Source organism: Mustela nivalis, assembly GCF_964662115.1.
Source record: "Mustela nivalis genome assembly, chromosome: 20".
NCBI lineage: Eukaryota > Metazoa > Chordata > Mammalia > Carnivora > Mustelidae > Mustela > Mustela nivalis.
Genome location: NC_139039.1, coordinates 13,519,575 through 13,535,128, shown reverse-complemented (window position 1 = coordinate 13,535,128; position 15,554 = coordinate 13,519,575). Strand labels below are relative to the sequence as shown.

Here is a 15,554-nt window from a genome sequence, read left to right as displayed (position 1 = left end):
AGTGAAGGAACAGACATCAGTATACTCCTCTGTGCTTGCTCAAAAATTTTGAAATGCATCGGGGAGAAAACCTGCTTCCTCTGTCATCCTAGTGTCACATTTTTAGAGAAATGGCCAGGTCAAGTTTAGGACTAGTGAGGCTCAGACATCGTTGACTACACGGAGAGAGATTCTGTCCTTCAACAGGCTGAGGGCCGCCAGCGATCACTAAACTGGTAGGTTGTTTTTGGGTTGACATGTGTATACTCCCAGGAACCATTTGCTTGTAAGGGATGATAAAGTTGACGGCTATGACTATGTCTACTTTTTATGTTTCAAAAGCTTACCCCACTTCTCCAACTTTTAAAAAAATTAATTTGTGTTCTAAGCCATTAGGTTAAGACAGGAGGTTCTTGGGGTGCCTGGGTGGCTCAGTGGGTTAAAGCCTCTGCCTTTGGCTCAGGTCATGATCTCAGGGTCCTGGGATCGAGCCCCGCTTTGGGCTTTCTACTCAGTGGGGAGCCTGCTTCCTCCCCTCTCTCTCTGTCTGCCTCTCTGCCTGCTTGTGATCTCTGTCTGTCAAATAAAGAAATAAAATTTAAAAAAAAAAAAAACACAGGAGGTTCTTATTAAACCTGGTACAACTCATGATCCATCCTATAGAAGGCTTTGAACTTGGCAGCCAGAGACTCTGACCAGGCCAAGGATGTGCCTGAATTGAATAGGAAGGTGCTGTTCATAACTTAACAGAGACATACTTCCCACCCAGGAACTTGGTAGCTGGAGGAGGAAAACGCTGAGCTGCAGGGAGTAGAAAACTGTTTTGGAAGTTAACAGACCTCAGTTCTGCTTATTCTTCAACTTGGTGGCTAGGAGGCCAGAAGGAAATCTCTCAACTTCTCCTTGGTTTCTTCATCGCACTAAATCTGGTAAATATACCAGTAGGCATTTTTCAGAATATCGCTTCAGCTAAAGTTTCCAAGGACATGCAAAACTCCTAGAAATACTATGACAATTTTTTTTTATTAACATATAATGTATTATTTGTTTCAGGGGTACAGGTCTGTGATTCATCAGTCTTACACAATTCACAGCACTCCCTATAGCACAGACCCTCCCCAGTGTCCATCACCCAGCCACCCCCATCTCTCCCACCCCCTCCTCTCCAGCAACCTTCAGTTTGTTTCCTGAGATTAAGAGCCTCTTATGGTTTCTCTCCCTCTCAGGTTTCATCTTGTATCATTTTTCCCTCCCTTCCCCTGTGATCCTCTTGTCTTTTTTCTCAAATTCTTCATATCAGGGAGATCATATGATAATTGTCTTTCTCTGACTGACTTTTTTCGCTCAGCATAATAACCTCTAGTTCCATCCATGTCATTGCAAATGGCAAGATATAGATATATAGATATATATAGATATATAGATATATATATCTTCTTTATCCATTCATCTGTTGATGGACATCTAGGGTCTTTCCATAGTTTAGTTATTGTGGACACTACTGCTATAAACATTCAGGTGCACGTGCCCCTTCGGATCACTACATTTGTATCTTTGGGGTAAATACCCAGTAGAGCAATTGCTGGGTTGTAGGGTAGCTCTATTTTCAAGTTTTTGAGGAACCTCCATACTGTTTTCCAGAGTGGCTGCACCAGCTTGCATTCCCACCAACAGTGTAGGAGGGTTCCCCTTTCTCCACATCCTCGCCGGCATCTGTCGTTTCCTGACTGGTTAATTTTAGCCATTCTGATTGGTGTGAGGTCATATCTCATTGTGGTTTGTTTTTTTTTTTTAAGATTTTATTTATTTATTTGACAAACAGAGATCACAAGTAGGCAGAGAGGCAGGCAGAGAGAGAGGGGAGGAAGCAGGCTCCCCGCTGAGTAGAAAGCCCGAAGCGGGGCTCAATCTCAGGACCTTGGGATCACAACCGGAGCCAAAGGCAGAGGCTTAACCCACAGAGCTTCCCAGGCGCCCCCTCATTGATTTGTATTTCCCTGATGCCGAGTGATGTGGAGCACTTTTTCATGTTAAACATTACAACAATTTTTAAGAAGATGAATTTAAGTGGGAGGAAAACTCGACCTGCTGTTAGGCTTTCTAAAGTTATAGTTAGTCAACACAGCGTGTTATTGGAGCACAACAAATAACTCATAAATAAAGCCAAAGAAACATGCCTGAGTGTTGACAGAGGTGCAAAAGGGAGTGAAGAAATGTAGCCTTTAAAAAAAAATGGCGCTGGAGCGATGGGACATCAAGATGGGGAAAACAGAGTATCTCCAGAACCCTCGCACCTTATGTAAAAATTAACTCAAAATTGATCACAGGCTGAAATGTTAAACTGTAAAACTTAATTAAAAAACAGAGGAGAAAATTAGCAGGACCTGGGGCTAGGTGAATTTTTAGTCTGGACATGATAATTATGCTCCATCAAAGGAAAAACTCATGAATTGGAACTCATCAAAACTGACAACTTCTGCTCCACAGAAGTATCTCGCCTGATGGGGGTCACGTGACTCTACACACGTGCTGAATACAAACATACAAAATGAGTTTATGCAGAACTGGTGGAATCTGCTTAAGTTTAGGGGATTGTAGATATGTGCATTTCTTGGTCGCACTGGAAGTGCAGTCTGTCAAGATATGAACTATTGGGAGAAACCGAACAAGGAGTACATGGGACCTCCCTGTACATTTTTTGCAATTTCCTATCAATCTATAGGAAACTATAGATCTATATAAAACTATTTCAGGGAAACCCATACCCCAAGGCTTCTCTTTTGTGATTTAACCCATCATCTGAAAAAGCTAAGTTTCTGCTGACAACTGTTTCCTTTCCATTCAAAGCCTAGTCAACAAGATATTAACAGAGAAGGGTAATGAAGGGCACCTGAGACTTGCCAAGAGTCTGTAGCCCACGGTCTTTCATAGCAATAATACGAAGAAGAAGGGAGAATGAAACCTGAAGGTGATTCTATACCACAGTGGTTCTCAAACTTTAGCACACATCAGATTCATCAGAGGGCTTTGAAAACACAGATTTCTGGACCCCAACCTCAGAGTTTCCCATCGGTAGGTTAGAGAGTTGGGGGAAGCAGTGCTCAAGAATGTGCATTTCTAGCAAGTTCCCATGGGATGTCAACGCCCATGCTGATAACTGCTGGTCAAGAGACCATACTTTGAAAACCGCTACCACAGAACATCTGAGAGGAGCAATCTTAAACTCTCCCAAGAAACTTCCAGGTAGAGTGCAATGAAATAAATTAAGAATTTTCTATATTTATATCTCTTTTTATTTATGTAAGGTGTTTTTCTTCCCTCTCTCAATATGTTGGCTGATAAAAATGTTCTTTTGGTTCTTCAACTGTGTGGGCTCAAGAGTATGTCATTGAGTTAATTTACAAAGCCTCTGGTTGCACATCTGTCACATTCTCAGAAAATATTATCCCAGAAAAATCCATCAACACAACACATAAGCCCTAAATGTGCTGTATAATTGGCATGCAAGAGAGTGAAAGAAACCAGTGAAATGCAAAAAGTGATCTATTCAGAGGCCTCAAAATGAATTAAAAAGTTAAATCCTATAGCAGAATATGGAACTCCATTAGGGGTTCATTTTTATGGGTTTCTTTAATGGGTTTCTAAAATAGAAATGCTGTCCTAGGCAGAACATTGTCATGATAAGTCCCTCACGCTTTGGAGTCATATGCCCCACTTTTTTGTTTTTCTCCTACGTTGGCTAGGCTACTTACTAGCAGTGTTAAATTGGTCAAGACAGCTATAAGCTCCAGGTTCCCACATATAAAAAGGAATATCATAATGCCTAAATCATAGGAATTATTAACAGAATTAGTGGGAACACATCTAAAACAAATTAGGACATTGCCTGGCACTGAAATTCTCAATAAATAGTTGCAGGGATGATGTCTACACGGATGGAGATGATGATAATTACCAATAATCTTATTTTCTGATCATATTTTGATAGGTATCCTCCATTACAGAAATTAAGTAACGATCATAATCATTGCCACTAGTTATTTTATTGAGCAGTTACTATGTCCCATTTTCTGTGAAAGGAGACAATTATTTTTTTCATATTAAATCTTCACAGCCAACTTATGGGATGGGTACTATTCCCATTTGCCATCATGAAAAAAACAAGATTTAAAGAATCTAGTATCTTCCTCAAGTTTGGTTACCTAATGTATTAGTTTCCTCAAGTTTAGTTACCCAATGTATTAGTTTCCTAGAACTGTAAAAAAGTGTCACAGACTAAGTGGCTTAAACAACAGAATTTTATTCTCTCCTAGTTCTGGAGTCCCCACGTCTTACATCAAGGTATCGGCCTAGTTGGTTAAACCTGAGGGCTGAGGGAGGAAGATCTGTTTTAGGCCTCCCTGCTTAGCTCATAAATGACCCTCTTCTCCCTGTACCTCTTCATATTGTCTTTCCTATATACATTCTGTGTCCAGATTTCCCCTTTTTCAAAGGATACCAGGCTAGCCATACTGGATTAGGACCCACTCTGCAGAAATAATTTTAACTTGATTACCTCTGAAAAGAAACTTTCTCCAAAGAAGAACACAGTCTGAGATGCTGGGGGTTAGGATCCTAACCTATCTTTTACCGGGAGGCAGAATTCAGCCATAGCACCCATGACATAAGTGGTCAGGCTGAGATTTGAACCTCAGTTCACAGGCAATGCCAAGGACTGTTTGTGTCCCCAACATTCACAGGCTGAAGCCCGTGGATGGTAGACCCTTCCTGATGCGATTCACGCCCTTATGAGAAGAGGTGGCTCTCAAAGCCCTCTCTCTCCCCCAGCATGTGAAGATACAAGCATGAAGGTAGCCATGAGCAAACCAGGAAGTGGGCTGTCACCAGATAGGGAATCTGTTGGCACCTTGATCTTGGACTTGTCAGCCTCCAGAACTGCGAGAAATAAATGTGTGCTATTTAAGCCGCCCAATCGATGGTATTTTGTTAGAGCAGCCAGAGCTGACTAAGTGAGGAAATATACAGCATTGCCTTCTGCTACGGGACTTTAAGGAAATATGAATCTCATTGGCAGTGTTACATAGTCAAGTTTATTTGATCCTCATGCCCAACAGACGTGTTGTTGTTTTTCTTCATATATCACCAACTCTTTTTATGAGATCCATAAAACTTGTAAGAAAACATAGATTTGCTCTCTTCATAATCCACTTGTTGGCAGGGTCCCTGCAACAAGTCATGTTCAGATCATTCTGGGGGAACTTTGAGGGGACGAGGGAGTAGTCTCTGCATGTCTATTTTTAGAAATTTGTTACTCCAAAGTCCACATATTGAGTCTTGGTATAAAACAAAACCAGCCCAAAGTTACATAAACTAGTTGTTTCTAGGAAGTGGACCAAAGCAGAAACTAAATTTAAGAAGTGGGCTGGCACTGTCCAAGTCCACGTGCGCCGGGTGATCTAAGGAGACTCTGCTATCTGGGTTATTGTAGTCAATGAGGAATGCCTCAAAAAAAAAAAAAAAAAAGGAAGGAGATTTGGAGATATTCTAATATTCTTACAGATACTAGAGAACAAAAGGTTGTGGGGAGTGTTTCTTAACTGCTTCCATTTTTCAGGAGCATGAAGACTAGGTAATATTCAACATTGTCAATTCCTCCTTTCATTCAAGATAAATGACTATCATTCAACCCTCAACAGCTCAGAAACCTCTTAGCAAGGTCTAAGAAATAGTCTCTTGAACATTCTTGTTGGCACAGACCCTGTAAAATCACTGTGTTGGGAGGTGGTAAAAAGTCCGTTCTTTGAGAGTCCAGAAGATCGGGCTTCTTAAAAGAGAGATATTTGATGAGGTGCCTGGGTGGTTCAGTCCTTAAGCATCTGCCTGCGGCTCAGGTCATGATCCCAGGGTCCTGGGATGGAGCCCCACATTGGACTCCCTGCTCAGCAGGAAATCTGCTTCTCCCTCTCCCACTCCCCCTGCTTGTATTCCCCCTCTAGCTGTCTCTCTCCCTCTCTGTCTGCCAAATAAATAAATAAAATCTTAAAAAAAAAAAAAAGGGGAGGGAGAGATTTGAAAAAAGGAAGGAGGGAAGATAGATGGATAGATAGATAGGTAGATAGATATCAGGGGCACCTGAGTGGCTTAGGGTCCTGGGATCGAGTCCTGCCTTGGGCTCCCTGCTCAATGAGGAAATCTGCTTCTCCGTCTCCCTCTGCCTCTCTCCCCCAGCTCACATTCGCTCTCTCTCACTCTCTTTCAAATAAATAAAATGTTTTTAAAAAGAAATATTAATGTCAAAGATTATATTAAAGCAAAGAGACAGGAGTTGAATCTTGAGGATACCAGTCCAGTGGATTCCACGAAGTTGGTGGAAGAAAATCTTTCAGGTCCACAGCACCCTTCATTGAGTTTCTTAAAGCTAGGATGTCTGTGCTCTCAGGGGTGTTGCCTAGTCTTGCTTTGTACTCATAGAAGAGAATGTGTGGCCTGAGCTTTTCACCAGACTTAGCTAGTGGCCCAGGCAGGGGCTCATCATGGGGTAAACCCATCCCTTGGACAATCTAGTGCAGCTCCGTGTCCCTCACTGCTCTTAATCAGTTGAACTTCGGCTTCCAAGATCCTTCAGATCTTAGAGAAAATCACCAGCTACCAGGCAATTTAGAATCCCAATAGGAGGGTACCTGGGTGGCTCCGTTGGTTACGCAACTGCCTTTGGCTCCGGTCATAATCCTGGAGTCCCAGGATCGAGTCCTGTATTGGGCTCCCTGCTCAGCAGGGAGTCTGCTTCTCCTTCTGACCTCTCCCCTTTCATGCTCACACACTCTCTCTCAAATAAATAAATAAAATCTTTAAAAAAAAAAAAAAGAATCCCAATAGGAGTTTAGTTTTAGTTCTTCTCAGTGATGCTGTATCAGGGAAGGGGAGAAAAACTGGAAATATCAGTTTGGAGGGTTGTGGCCAGAGACTCAAGGCAATGGAATGGGATGATTTACAAATTTGGTAGATGGATAATTTGGTCAAAGTAGTGGAATCCAGTCCAGTTTATATGTAGGTACCAAAACAGGTTTTTGCAGAGAGAGGAAGGAAGTTATTTAAATCTTTCAAAACAAGTCAGAGTTTGCATACCCATCAGGTGACCTGAAATTTATAAAAGGTACAGAGTAGTTCAAAGATAACAAATATATCTACAATCTGATAAACTGGAAGGGTGTGCTATAGTTTCTATGGAAACAAAAATTTCTATCTTCAGTCGTTTCTCTTTTGATCAGAGATATTCTCAAAAATTATTCTTGATCACAAAATGAGGCTGGTTTTATCTGATCTGGCCTGGTTATTTACAGAGGTGCAGCAAGAATAATAATTTCCATATTAGGGCTTTTTGTATTTGCCTTTTCGGAAGTTTTTATAAGGAGACTGGCATTGGATTTTTAAAACCTCTTGAGGCTAGAAAACTAAACTAAGAACTCACCAACAGATTTCACCTATAGTATCTATAAATTTGAATGAACCCCTCTCTTCTGGAGGTCCTCCAAATATCCCATTTCCTGAGACTGCCAAAAAGTGACCTTCCACGTTCACCTATAAGGCTAGGAACTATGTAAGCGAGGAATCCAGTCATTAACATGGTTCCGTAAAGTCACTCTTGTGTTTGTTTTTTTAATGCCTGCTCATATCTGATTAAAGGAATATTTTCTCAAGTAAACATTTCAGGGAAGACCATGGATACATACCTACTGTTTCCAGTATGCCCTGCTAAGAAGGAAAGTAGATTTATATTGAACCTCTGCAAATAAGCACATTGTCATGTAAATAAGAATATTCCAAAGAGTATCTGAATTCTGCAACAGGTAGGCTAGAAGAAAAGTTACCGTTTATGAAGTTTCATGTCTCTTTGTAAAAGCATACACTACTGAATTGTTATGAGTTACAGATATCTTAAGAGAAGCTGGTCCCCTGTATCTAGAAAACAGACTATTTAAAACACCAACAATATTCAAAATCATTCCTTATCAGTTTTTTCGGTCTTTTGTAATACTCTCCTCCACTGTGGTTGAGCAATCTCACGGGCACACCTACTTCACTAGGGTTCTGGAAATCTTGCCTCAGTCCTTTGGTATGATTTCCAGGTTTTTTAAGCAATGTCATCAGTAGGCTCCATCTCAAATCCAAAGCCACCTGGCATAGCCCTTTCCTGTGGGGCTCTGACACAATCTTTCCCTGAAGACAAATTACTCTGGCCTGTAGCTGATTTGCAAGAGCTTTCAAGAAAGCATCAAAGTAAAGCAAAATCTGTCTCTGCATGACAGAAACCCTACAATGACTGCAGCAAACATATTACAGATCATTTTAGAAAGTGAAAGATCTGATGAGGGTAATTTACAAGAATCCCCAATTGAAAACCACTGGCTTCAAAGATGTGCCTTTCAAATATCCAAAGTTAAAGCTGTGACCAAGTTAACATTTTAAAAATAACTGAAACCATGACTGAAAATAGTATGCTTGTTGTTTACTATCAGGCAACGCAGCAGCACGACTCAAATACATGGAAACAGAAGCAGCAGGCCACTGACAGTTCTCTAGGAACGTCTCATACAGCATGTGATTTCTGAAATATTCACAATAATGACATTTTGCTCCCTTGGGAAAGCTAAGCATTGCTTCTGATTTGACAATGACTCCTATGCAACTCATCAATAGTAACATATCCAATACACCTAATTGTTTTTTGTTTTTACCATCTCACTTTTTTTTTTTTCAGCGTAACAGTATTCCTTGTTTTTGCACCACACCCAGTGCTCCATGCAATCCGTGCTCTCTCTAATACCCACCACCTTGTTCCTCCAATCTCCCACCCCCGCCTCTTCAAACCCCTCAGATTATTTTTCAGAGTCCATAGTCTCTCATGGTTCACCATTTCTCTTTTTAACAAGGCGAAAGACCAAACTTGTGATTTCTAGGAAGCCCTCGGGATGTATCAAAGATAGTTTCAGATGCAAAAGATACCATGTAGGAATCGGTTTTGGGAAAGGAAAATATCAAAATTTGTCACAAGATCTGAACACCTGATTGAGATAAGATTATGGGTTCCTATAAGAGACTCTTAACCTCACAAAACAAACTGAGGGTTTGGGGGGGTGGTTATGGACATTGGGGAAGGTATGTGCTATGGTGAGTGTGTAAACCTGGCGATTCACAGACCCGTACCCCTGGGGCTAATAATACATTATATGTTAATAAAAAATTTTAAAGTTTTTTTAAAAATGGTGGGTTTCTGAGGGCAGGGAGTAGTTGGCTACGTATTTAACTCAAGTCACAGGAAAAGATTTTAAACATATATATGCAGAGTAGCAGGATTGTAAAGAATCTTAGCTTTTCCAAAAGTAAAAGGGTGTTGTTCTCCTAAATGATCACTGACTGGGGCACCTGGCTGGCTCAGATACCTACAACTCTTGATCTCAGGGTTATGAGTTCGAGCCCGTGTTAGGTGTAGAGATTACTTAAATAAATAAACAAACAAACAAATAAACTTTAAATAACCAGTGACATGAGAAAGGTAATACAAAATACAGAAAGTTATTTTAAGACACAGAATCTTTGCCTTCTAGGCAGATTATTCAGAAGATAAAGTAAAACATTTCACCTCTTTTTGAGAGTAGACCAAGAATCCAGGGAAAAGTTTGTCTTTTTAACAGACAGAAAAACACATTCTGCTTTGTGGGTTTGATACTAAATCTCCTTTTGAAATCTTATAAATGAACCCATCAAACCCTGGCCAGCTATGACTACAGCAAAGAAGTTCCTTTCTGCAAGCTTCCTATAATTTTCTGTATCCATTTCAGTTTTGTCCTATATTCTAACAACTGGCCATTTAACTTTAGAGTAGTTATTCCTTTTTTTTTTTCTTAACAAAAACATATCCTGCAAATCTTGCATGCAAAGTTGAATTGCTTTGAATTGCAGGGCTCAGGAATCCATGTTTCACAACTTGTAGTAACCATTCCTGTCCCTATAGTACAACTTTACCAAATGGCAAAAAAGAAACACATTTATTAACAGACCCTTATATATCTAGCCTGTGTAATCCATAAAAATGAAAGGGAGAAGGCATATAAACTGAAAATTAGGCCTAGTGGTCAATATTTCAGTATTCAGTCTTACTTAGAAATGATCTAGACAGCCAGTGCACATCCACTAATTAGCTCAGTATTGAGTAAGTAACTCAGTTTAGTATCAAATTTCTTCATCTCTAGAAATTTTAGAAATATTTACTTTATATAAATGATTATTTCTAAAGCAATTAGAATAGAACTTCTTTGAGAGATTTTTACAATCTAATTTAGTAATGCTGTCCTAGGACAGGGAAATGTTACATACTCGGGCAATGAGAGGTGAAATCCTTTCTGAATTACCAAAACATGCAAACAGAGACAGGGAGTTTAGTTTCAATTCTAAAGCCATGGTGAAGAATCAACACAGAGTTACAAAAGTCACTGATCCATGTCAAAGAGCTGTTTGCTTCTCCGTGGGTATGAATCTTAAATGATCTAAGCTCAAAATAGAAACGTGTAACAAACAAGTTCTCTGTCATCTAAGAGGGATAAGATCTTTATAAATCATTGGTTCTTTCATAGAGGTCATCAAATGGCCAGACCACAAAATTAAAAGAAGCTAACACCAGAACGCGAGTACTCAAAAGAAGTAAAATCACATCCTTGCCGTGGCCAACAATGGACAAGAGTCTATGCCACAGGACTGGGAATTTGACCCACCACTGGCTCCCTGGACCAGAAATGAAGCCCAGTAGGTCCCAAGAGACCTCATTACTTGGCTGGAATAAACAAGGATCTGAGGGCAAGAACCAATTTATCCAACTCATCGCACCAAACTTGACAAAATACACCAGCCAGTGAAGGACATCATTTATTCAAACTATTGCAATAGGGAAAATATTAATTAATAGTGAACGTCTTGAAGAAAAGGAAGGGGGTTTTATAAAGGCTGGTAAACAAGGAAGTCCTATGGGAGTCATGAGTAAGGGTGGAGGAGTCATGAGGAAGGATGGAAGTGGGTCTTCTCTCCATACATGAGGGCAGGCTAGTCCTTTGCAGTTAAATATGTGCCAGAGCACAAAAGTTTGAGAGATTTCTTCATCATTGCTGTTTTACAAAAGCAGAGGACTCAGGTAGAGTTTCTCATATATGGTCTTTATTAGGTGGAGGTATGGTTCCTCGAAACCTACTTTGTTGATGGCTTTATCATGAATGATGGTTATACTTTGTGTGTGTGTGTGTGTGTATGTATATATATATGATATTTTTATTTTATTTTAAATTATAAATAACTTATTTTAAGTTATTTTTATTTTATTTTAAATTATTTTAAATTTTTATTTTAAATTATGGAAGCAGCCCAAGAGTCCATTGATACATGAATGGATAAAAAAGATAGTATATATATATATATTATATAAAATTTATAATTTATAATTCCATAATTTAAAATTTAATATTGTAAATAGGACTGCTATACACATAAAGGTACAGGTGTATCCCTTCCAACTAGTGTTTTTTGTATTCTTTAGGGAAATACTCCATGGTGGAGTTACTGGATCATAAGATACTTCTTTTTTTTTAGTATTTTATTTATTTATTTGAGAGAGAGACACAGAGAGAGAGCATGAAAGGGGAGAAGGTCAGAGGGAGAAGCAGACTCCCCGTGGACCTGGGAGCCCGATGTGGGACTCGATCCCAGGACACTGGGATCATGACCTGAGCAGTTAGTTGCTTAACCAACTGAGCCACCCAGGTGCCCAAGAAACTTCTTTATTTCATTCTTTGAGGAAAACCCATACTGTTTTCCTCATAGCTGTGCCAGTTTGCCTTCCCACCAGTAGTGCAAGAGGGTTCCTTTTTTTCCACATCCTCTCCAACACTTGTTTCTTGAGTTTTTAATTTTAGCTATTCTGACAGGTGTGAGGTGATCGCTCCTTGAAGTTTTGATTTACTTTCCTTAGACGATGAGTGATGTGGAACATCTTTTCATGTGTGTGAGGGCCATCTGGATGTCTCTTTTGAAGGAATGTCTGTTCATGTCTTCTGCCCATTTTTTAATTAGATTATTGGTTTTGGGGGGTATTGAGTTGTATCTTCAACATTAATCCTTTATCAGACGTATCCTTTATCAGATACGTCATTTACAAATATCTTCTACTCAGTATGTTGCCTTTTCATTTTTTGTCTCTTTTGCTGTCCAGAAGCTTTTTATTTTGATACAATGCTAATACTTTACTTTTGCTTTTATTTCTCTTGCATTAGGAGATGTATCTAGAAAAATGTTTCTATGGCCTGATGTCAGAGATATTACTGCCTGTGTTCTCTTCTAGGATTTTTATGGTTTCAGATCTCACATTTAGGTCTTTAATCCACTTTGAGTTTATTTCTGTGCATGGTGTATGAAACCAGTCTAGTTTCCTTCATTTACATGTAGCTGACCAATTTTCCCAACACCATTTGTTGAAGAGACCGCCTGTTTCCCATTGCATATTCTTTCCTGCTTTGTCAAAGCAGAAAATTTGGCCATATAATTATGGGTTTATTTCTGAGTTTTCTATTCTGTTCTATTGATCTATGTGTCTATTTATATGCCAGTGCCATACTGTCTTGATCACTACAACTTTGTAATAGAACTTGAAGTCTGGAATTGTGATGCCTTATTTGTTTTTCAAAATTGCTTTTGCAGTTCAGGGTCTTTTGTGGTTCTATATAAATTTTAAAATATTTTGTTCTAGTTCTGTGAAAAAATGCTCTTGGCATTTTGACAGGAGTTACATTAAATCTGTAGATTGCTTTGGGTAGCATGGACATTTTAACAATGTTTGTTAAAATGCTCATGGAATGTCTTTCCATTTCTTTTTATCATCTTCATTTTCTTTCATTAATGTTTATAGTTCTTGGCGTACAGGTCTTACCTCTTTTGTTAAGTTTATTCCTAGTCATCTTATTATTTTGGTATTGTTTTCTTTCTTTTTTGCTACTTCATCATTAGTGTAACAAAATGCAACAGATTTCTTCATGTTAATTCTGTGACTTTGCTGAATTCATTTATCAGTTCTAGCAGTTTTTTGGTGGAGTATTTAGGGTTTTCTATATATAGTCTCATGTCATCTGCCAAAAGTGAAAGTTGGATGCCTTTTCTTTTTGTTGTCTGATTACTGTGGCTAGGACTTCCAGTACTATGTTGAATAAAAGTGAGCGAGAGAGTCAACTTCCTTGTCTTGTTCCTAACCTCAAGGCAGAAGCTATTGGTTTTTCCCCATTGAGTATGATGTTTGCTGTGGGATTTTCATATATGACCTTTGTGGGGTTTTTTAATATATGACCTTTGTTATGTGGAGGTATGGTCCCTCTAAACCTACTTTGTTGAGGGCTTTTACCATGAATAGATGTTATACTTTGTCATGTTTTTTTCTGTATCTATTTAGAGGATCGTATGGTTTTTATCATTTCTTTTATTGATGTTATGTATCATGGTGATTGATTTGCAAATATTGAACCACCTTTGAATCCCTGGAATAAATCCCACTTGATTGTGGTGAATGATCTTTTGAATGTATTGTTGGACTCTGTTTGCTAGCATTTTGTTGAGGATTTTTGTGTGTATGTTCATCATGGCTATTGACCTGTAGTTCTCCTTTTTTTTTTTTGTAGTGTCTTTATCTGTTTTTGGTATCAGGGTGAAATTTGCCTCACAAAATTAAATTCGAAGTTTCCTTCTTCTATTTTTTGGAACAGTTTGAGTAAAACAGGTTCTGACTCTGCTTTAAATGTTTGGTAAAATTTACCTGCGAAGCCATCTGGTCCTGGCTTTTTGTTTTTTGGGTGTTTTTTGATTACTGATTCAAACTCTTTACTGATAATTAGCTCATTCAAACTTTCTATTTCTTCCTGTTTCAGTTTTGGTAGTTTCTATGTTTCTAGGAATTTATCCATTTCTTCTAGGTTCTCTAATTTGTTGGTATATATTTTTCATTATATTCTCTTACAATTACTTGTATTTCTGTGATGTTCATTATTTCTCCCCTTTCACTGGTGATTTTTTTTTTTTTTTTAAATTTGAATCCTTTCTCTATCCACTTCACTCTCTGTGTCTTTGGTGAGTTTGACTAGGGATTTATCAATTTTGTTGATCTCTTCAAAGAAGCAGCTCCTGGTTTCATTGACCTGTTCTGATTTTGGGGAGGTTTTTTGGTTTGGTTTTGTTTCTGTATCACTTATTTCTGCTCTAATCTTTATTATTTCCTTCCTATTATTCCTTCCTATTATTTTCTTCCTTCTATTTTGGGTTTTTGTTTTGTTTTGTTGTTGTTGTTATTTATTTTTGTTTTGTTTTTGGTTCCTTTAGGTGTTGAGATAGGTTGTCTATTTGAGATTTTCTTGCTTATTGAGGTGGGCCTGTACTGCTCTACATATCCGTTTTAGAATCTCTTTTGCTGCATCCAAAAGGTTTGGGACCATTGTGTTGTCATTTTCATTTGTTTCCATGTATTTTTTAATTTCTTCTTTGATTTCTTGTTTGACCTTTTCATTATCGAGTAGCATGCTAGCTACTTAGCTTCCATGTATTTGTGGTCTTTCCAGATTTTTCCTTTTGGTTGATTTCTCATTTCATAATGTTGTGGTCAGAAGAGATGTATGGTATGACTGCAGTCTTTTTGAATTTGTTGAGGCTGTTTTGTGGCCTCATATGTGATCTCTTCTGGAGAATGTTCCATGTGCACTTGAAAGGAATGTGTATTCTGCTGTTTTTGGGTGGAATGTTCTGAGTATATCTGTTAGATCCATCTGATCCAACATATCATTCAAAGCCACTCTTTCCCTGTTTATTTTCTGTTTGGTTGATGTGTCCATTGATGTAAGTGGGGTGTTAAGGTCCCCTGCTATTTCTATATTACTCTTGATTTGTTCTCTTATATTTGTTATTAAGTGTTTTATGTATTTGGGTACTCCCATGTTAGGAGCATAAATATTCACAATTGCTAGATCTTCTTGTTGAGTTGTTCCCTTTATTATGACATAATGTCCTTCTTTGGTCTCTTTATACAGACACTGTTTTAAGATCTGTTTTTTCCGATATAAGTATCGCTACTCTGGCTTTCTTTTGACATCCATTTGCGTGATTAATGTTTCTCCATCTCTTCATTTTCAATCTGCAGGTGTCTTTACATCTGAAATGAGACTCTTGTAGGCAGCATATAGACAGGTCTTACATATATTTTTTTAATCCACTCTGTCATCCTATGTCTTTTGATTGGAACATTTAGTCCATTTACATTCAAAGTAATGATTGATAAGTATGTACTTATTGCCATTTTGTTACTTGTTTTGTGGTTGTTTTGTTGTTTTTCTCTGATTTTTCTTCTCTTGCTCATTTCATGGTTTGCTGGTTTTCTTTAGTGATGTATTTGGTTCCTTACTTTCTATATTTTGCATATCTATTACTATTTTTTTGATTTGGGTTACCATTTGGTTTATAAATAACATCTTTCGCCAATATCAGTCTATATTAAGCTTATGGTC

The 15,554-nt window shown here is 38.4% G+C and overlaps 2 protein-coding genes across 5 annotated transcripts in view; one reads left to right on the top strand and one right to left on the bottom strand.

Annotated features, from left to right (window-relative positions):
- Window positions 1-15,554, top strand: part of NRG1 (neuregulin 1) — a gene marked incomplete at its 3' end in the record, with an annotated part of 1,102,492 nt that overhangs the window by 600,888 nt on the left and 486,050 nt on the right. The gene's annotated exons all lie outside the window — the stretch shown is intronic.
- Window positions 1-15,554, bottom strand: part of LOC309855300 (uncharacterized protein) — a gene marked incomplete at its 5' end in the record, with an annotated part of 90,609 nt that overhangs the window by 27,335 nt on the left and 47,720 nt on the right. The window lies entirely within an intron of this gene.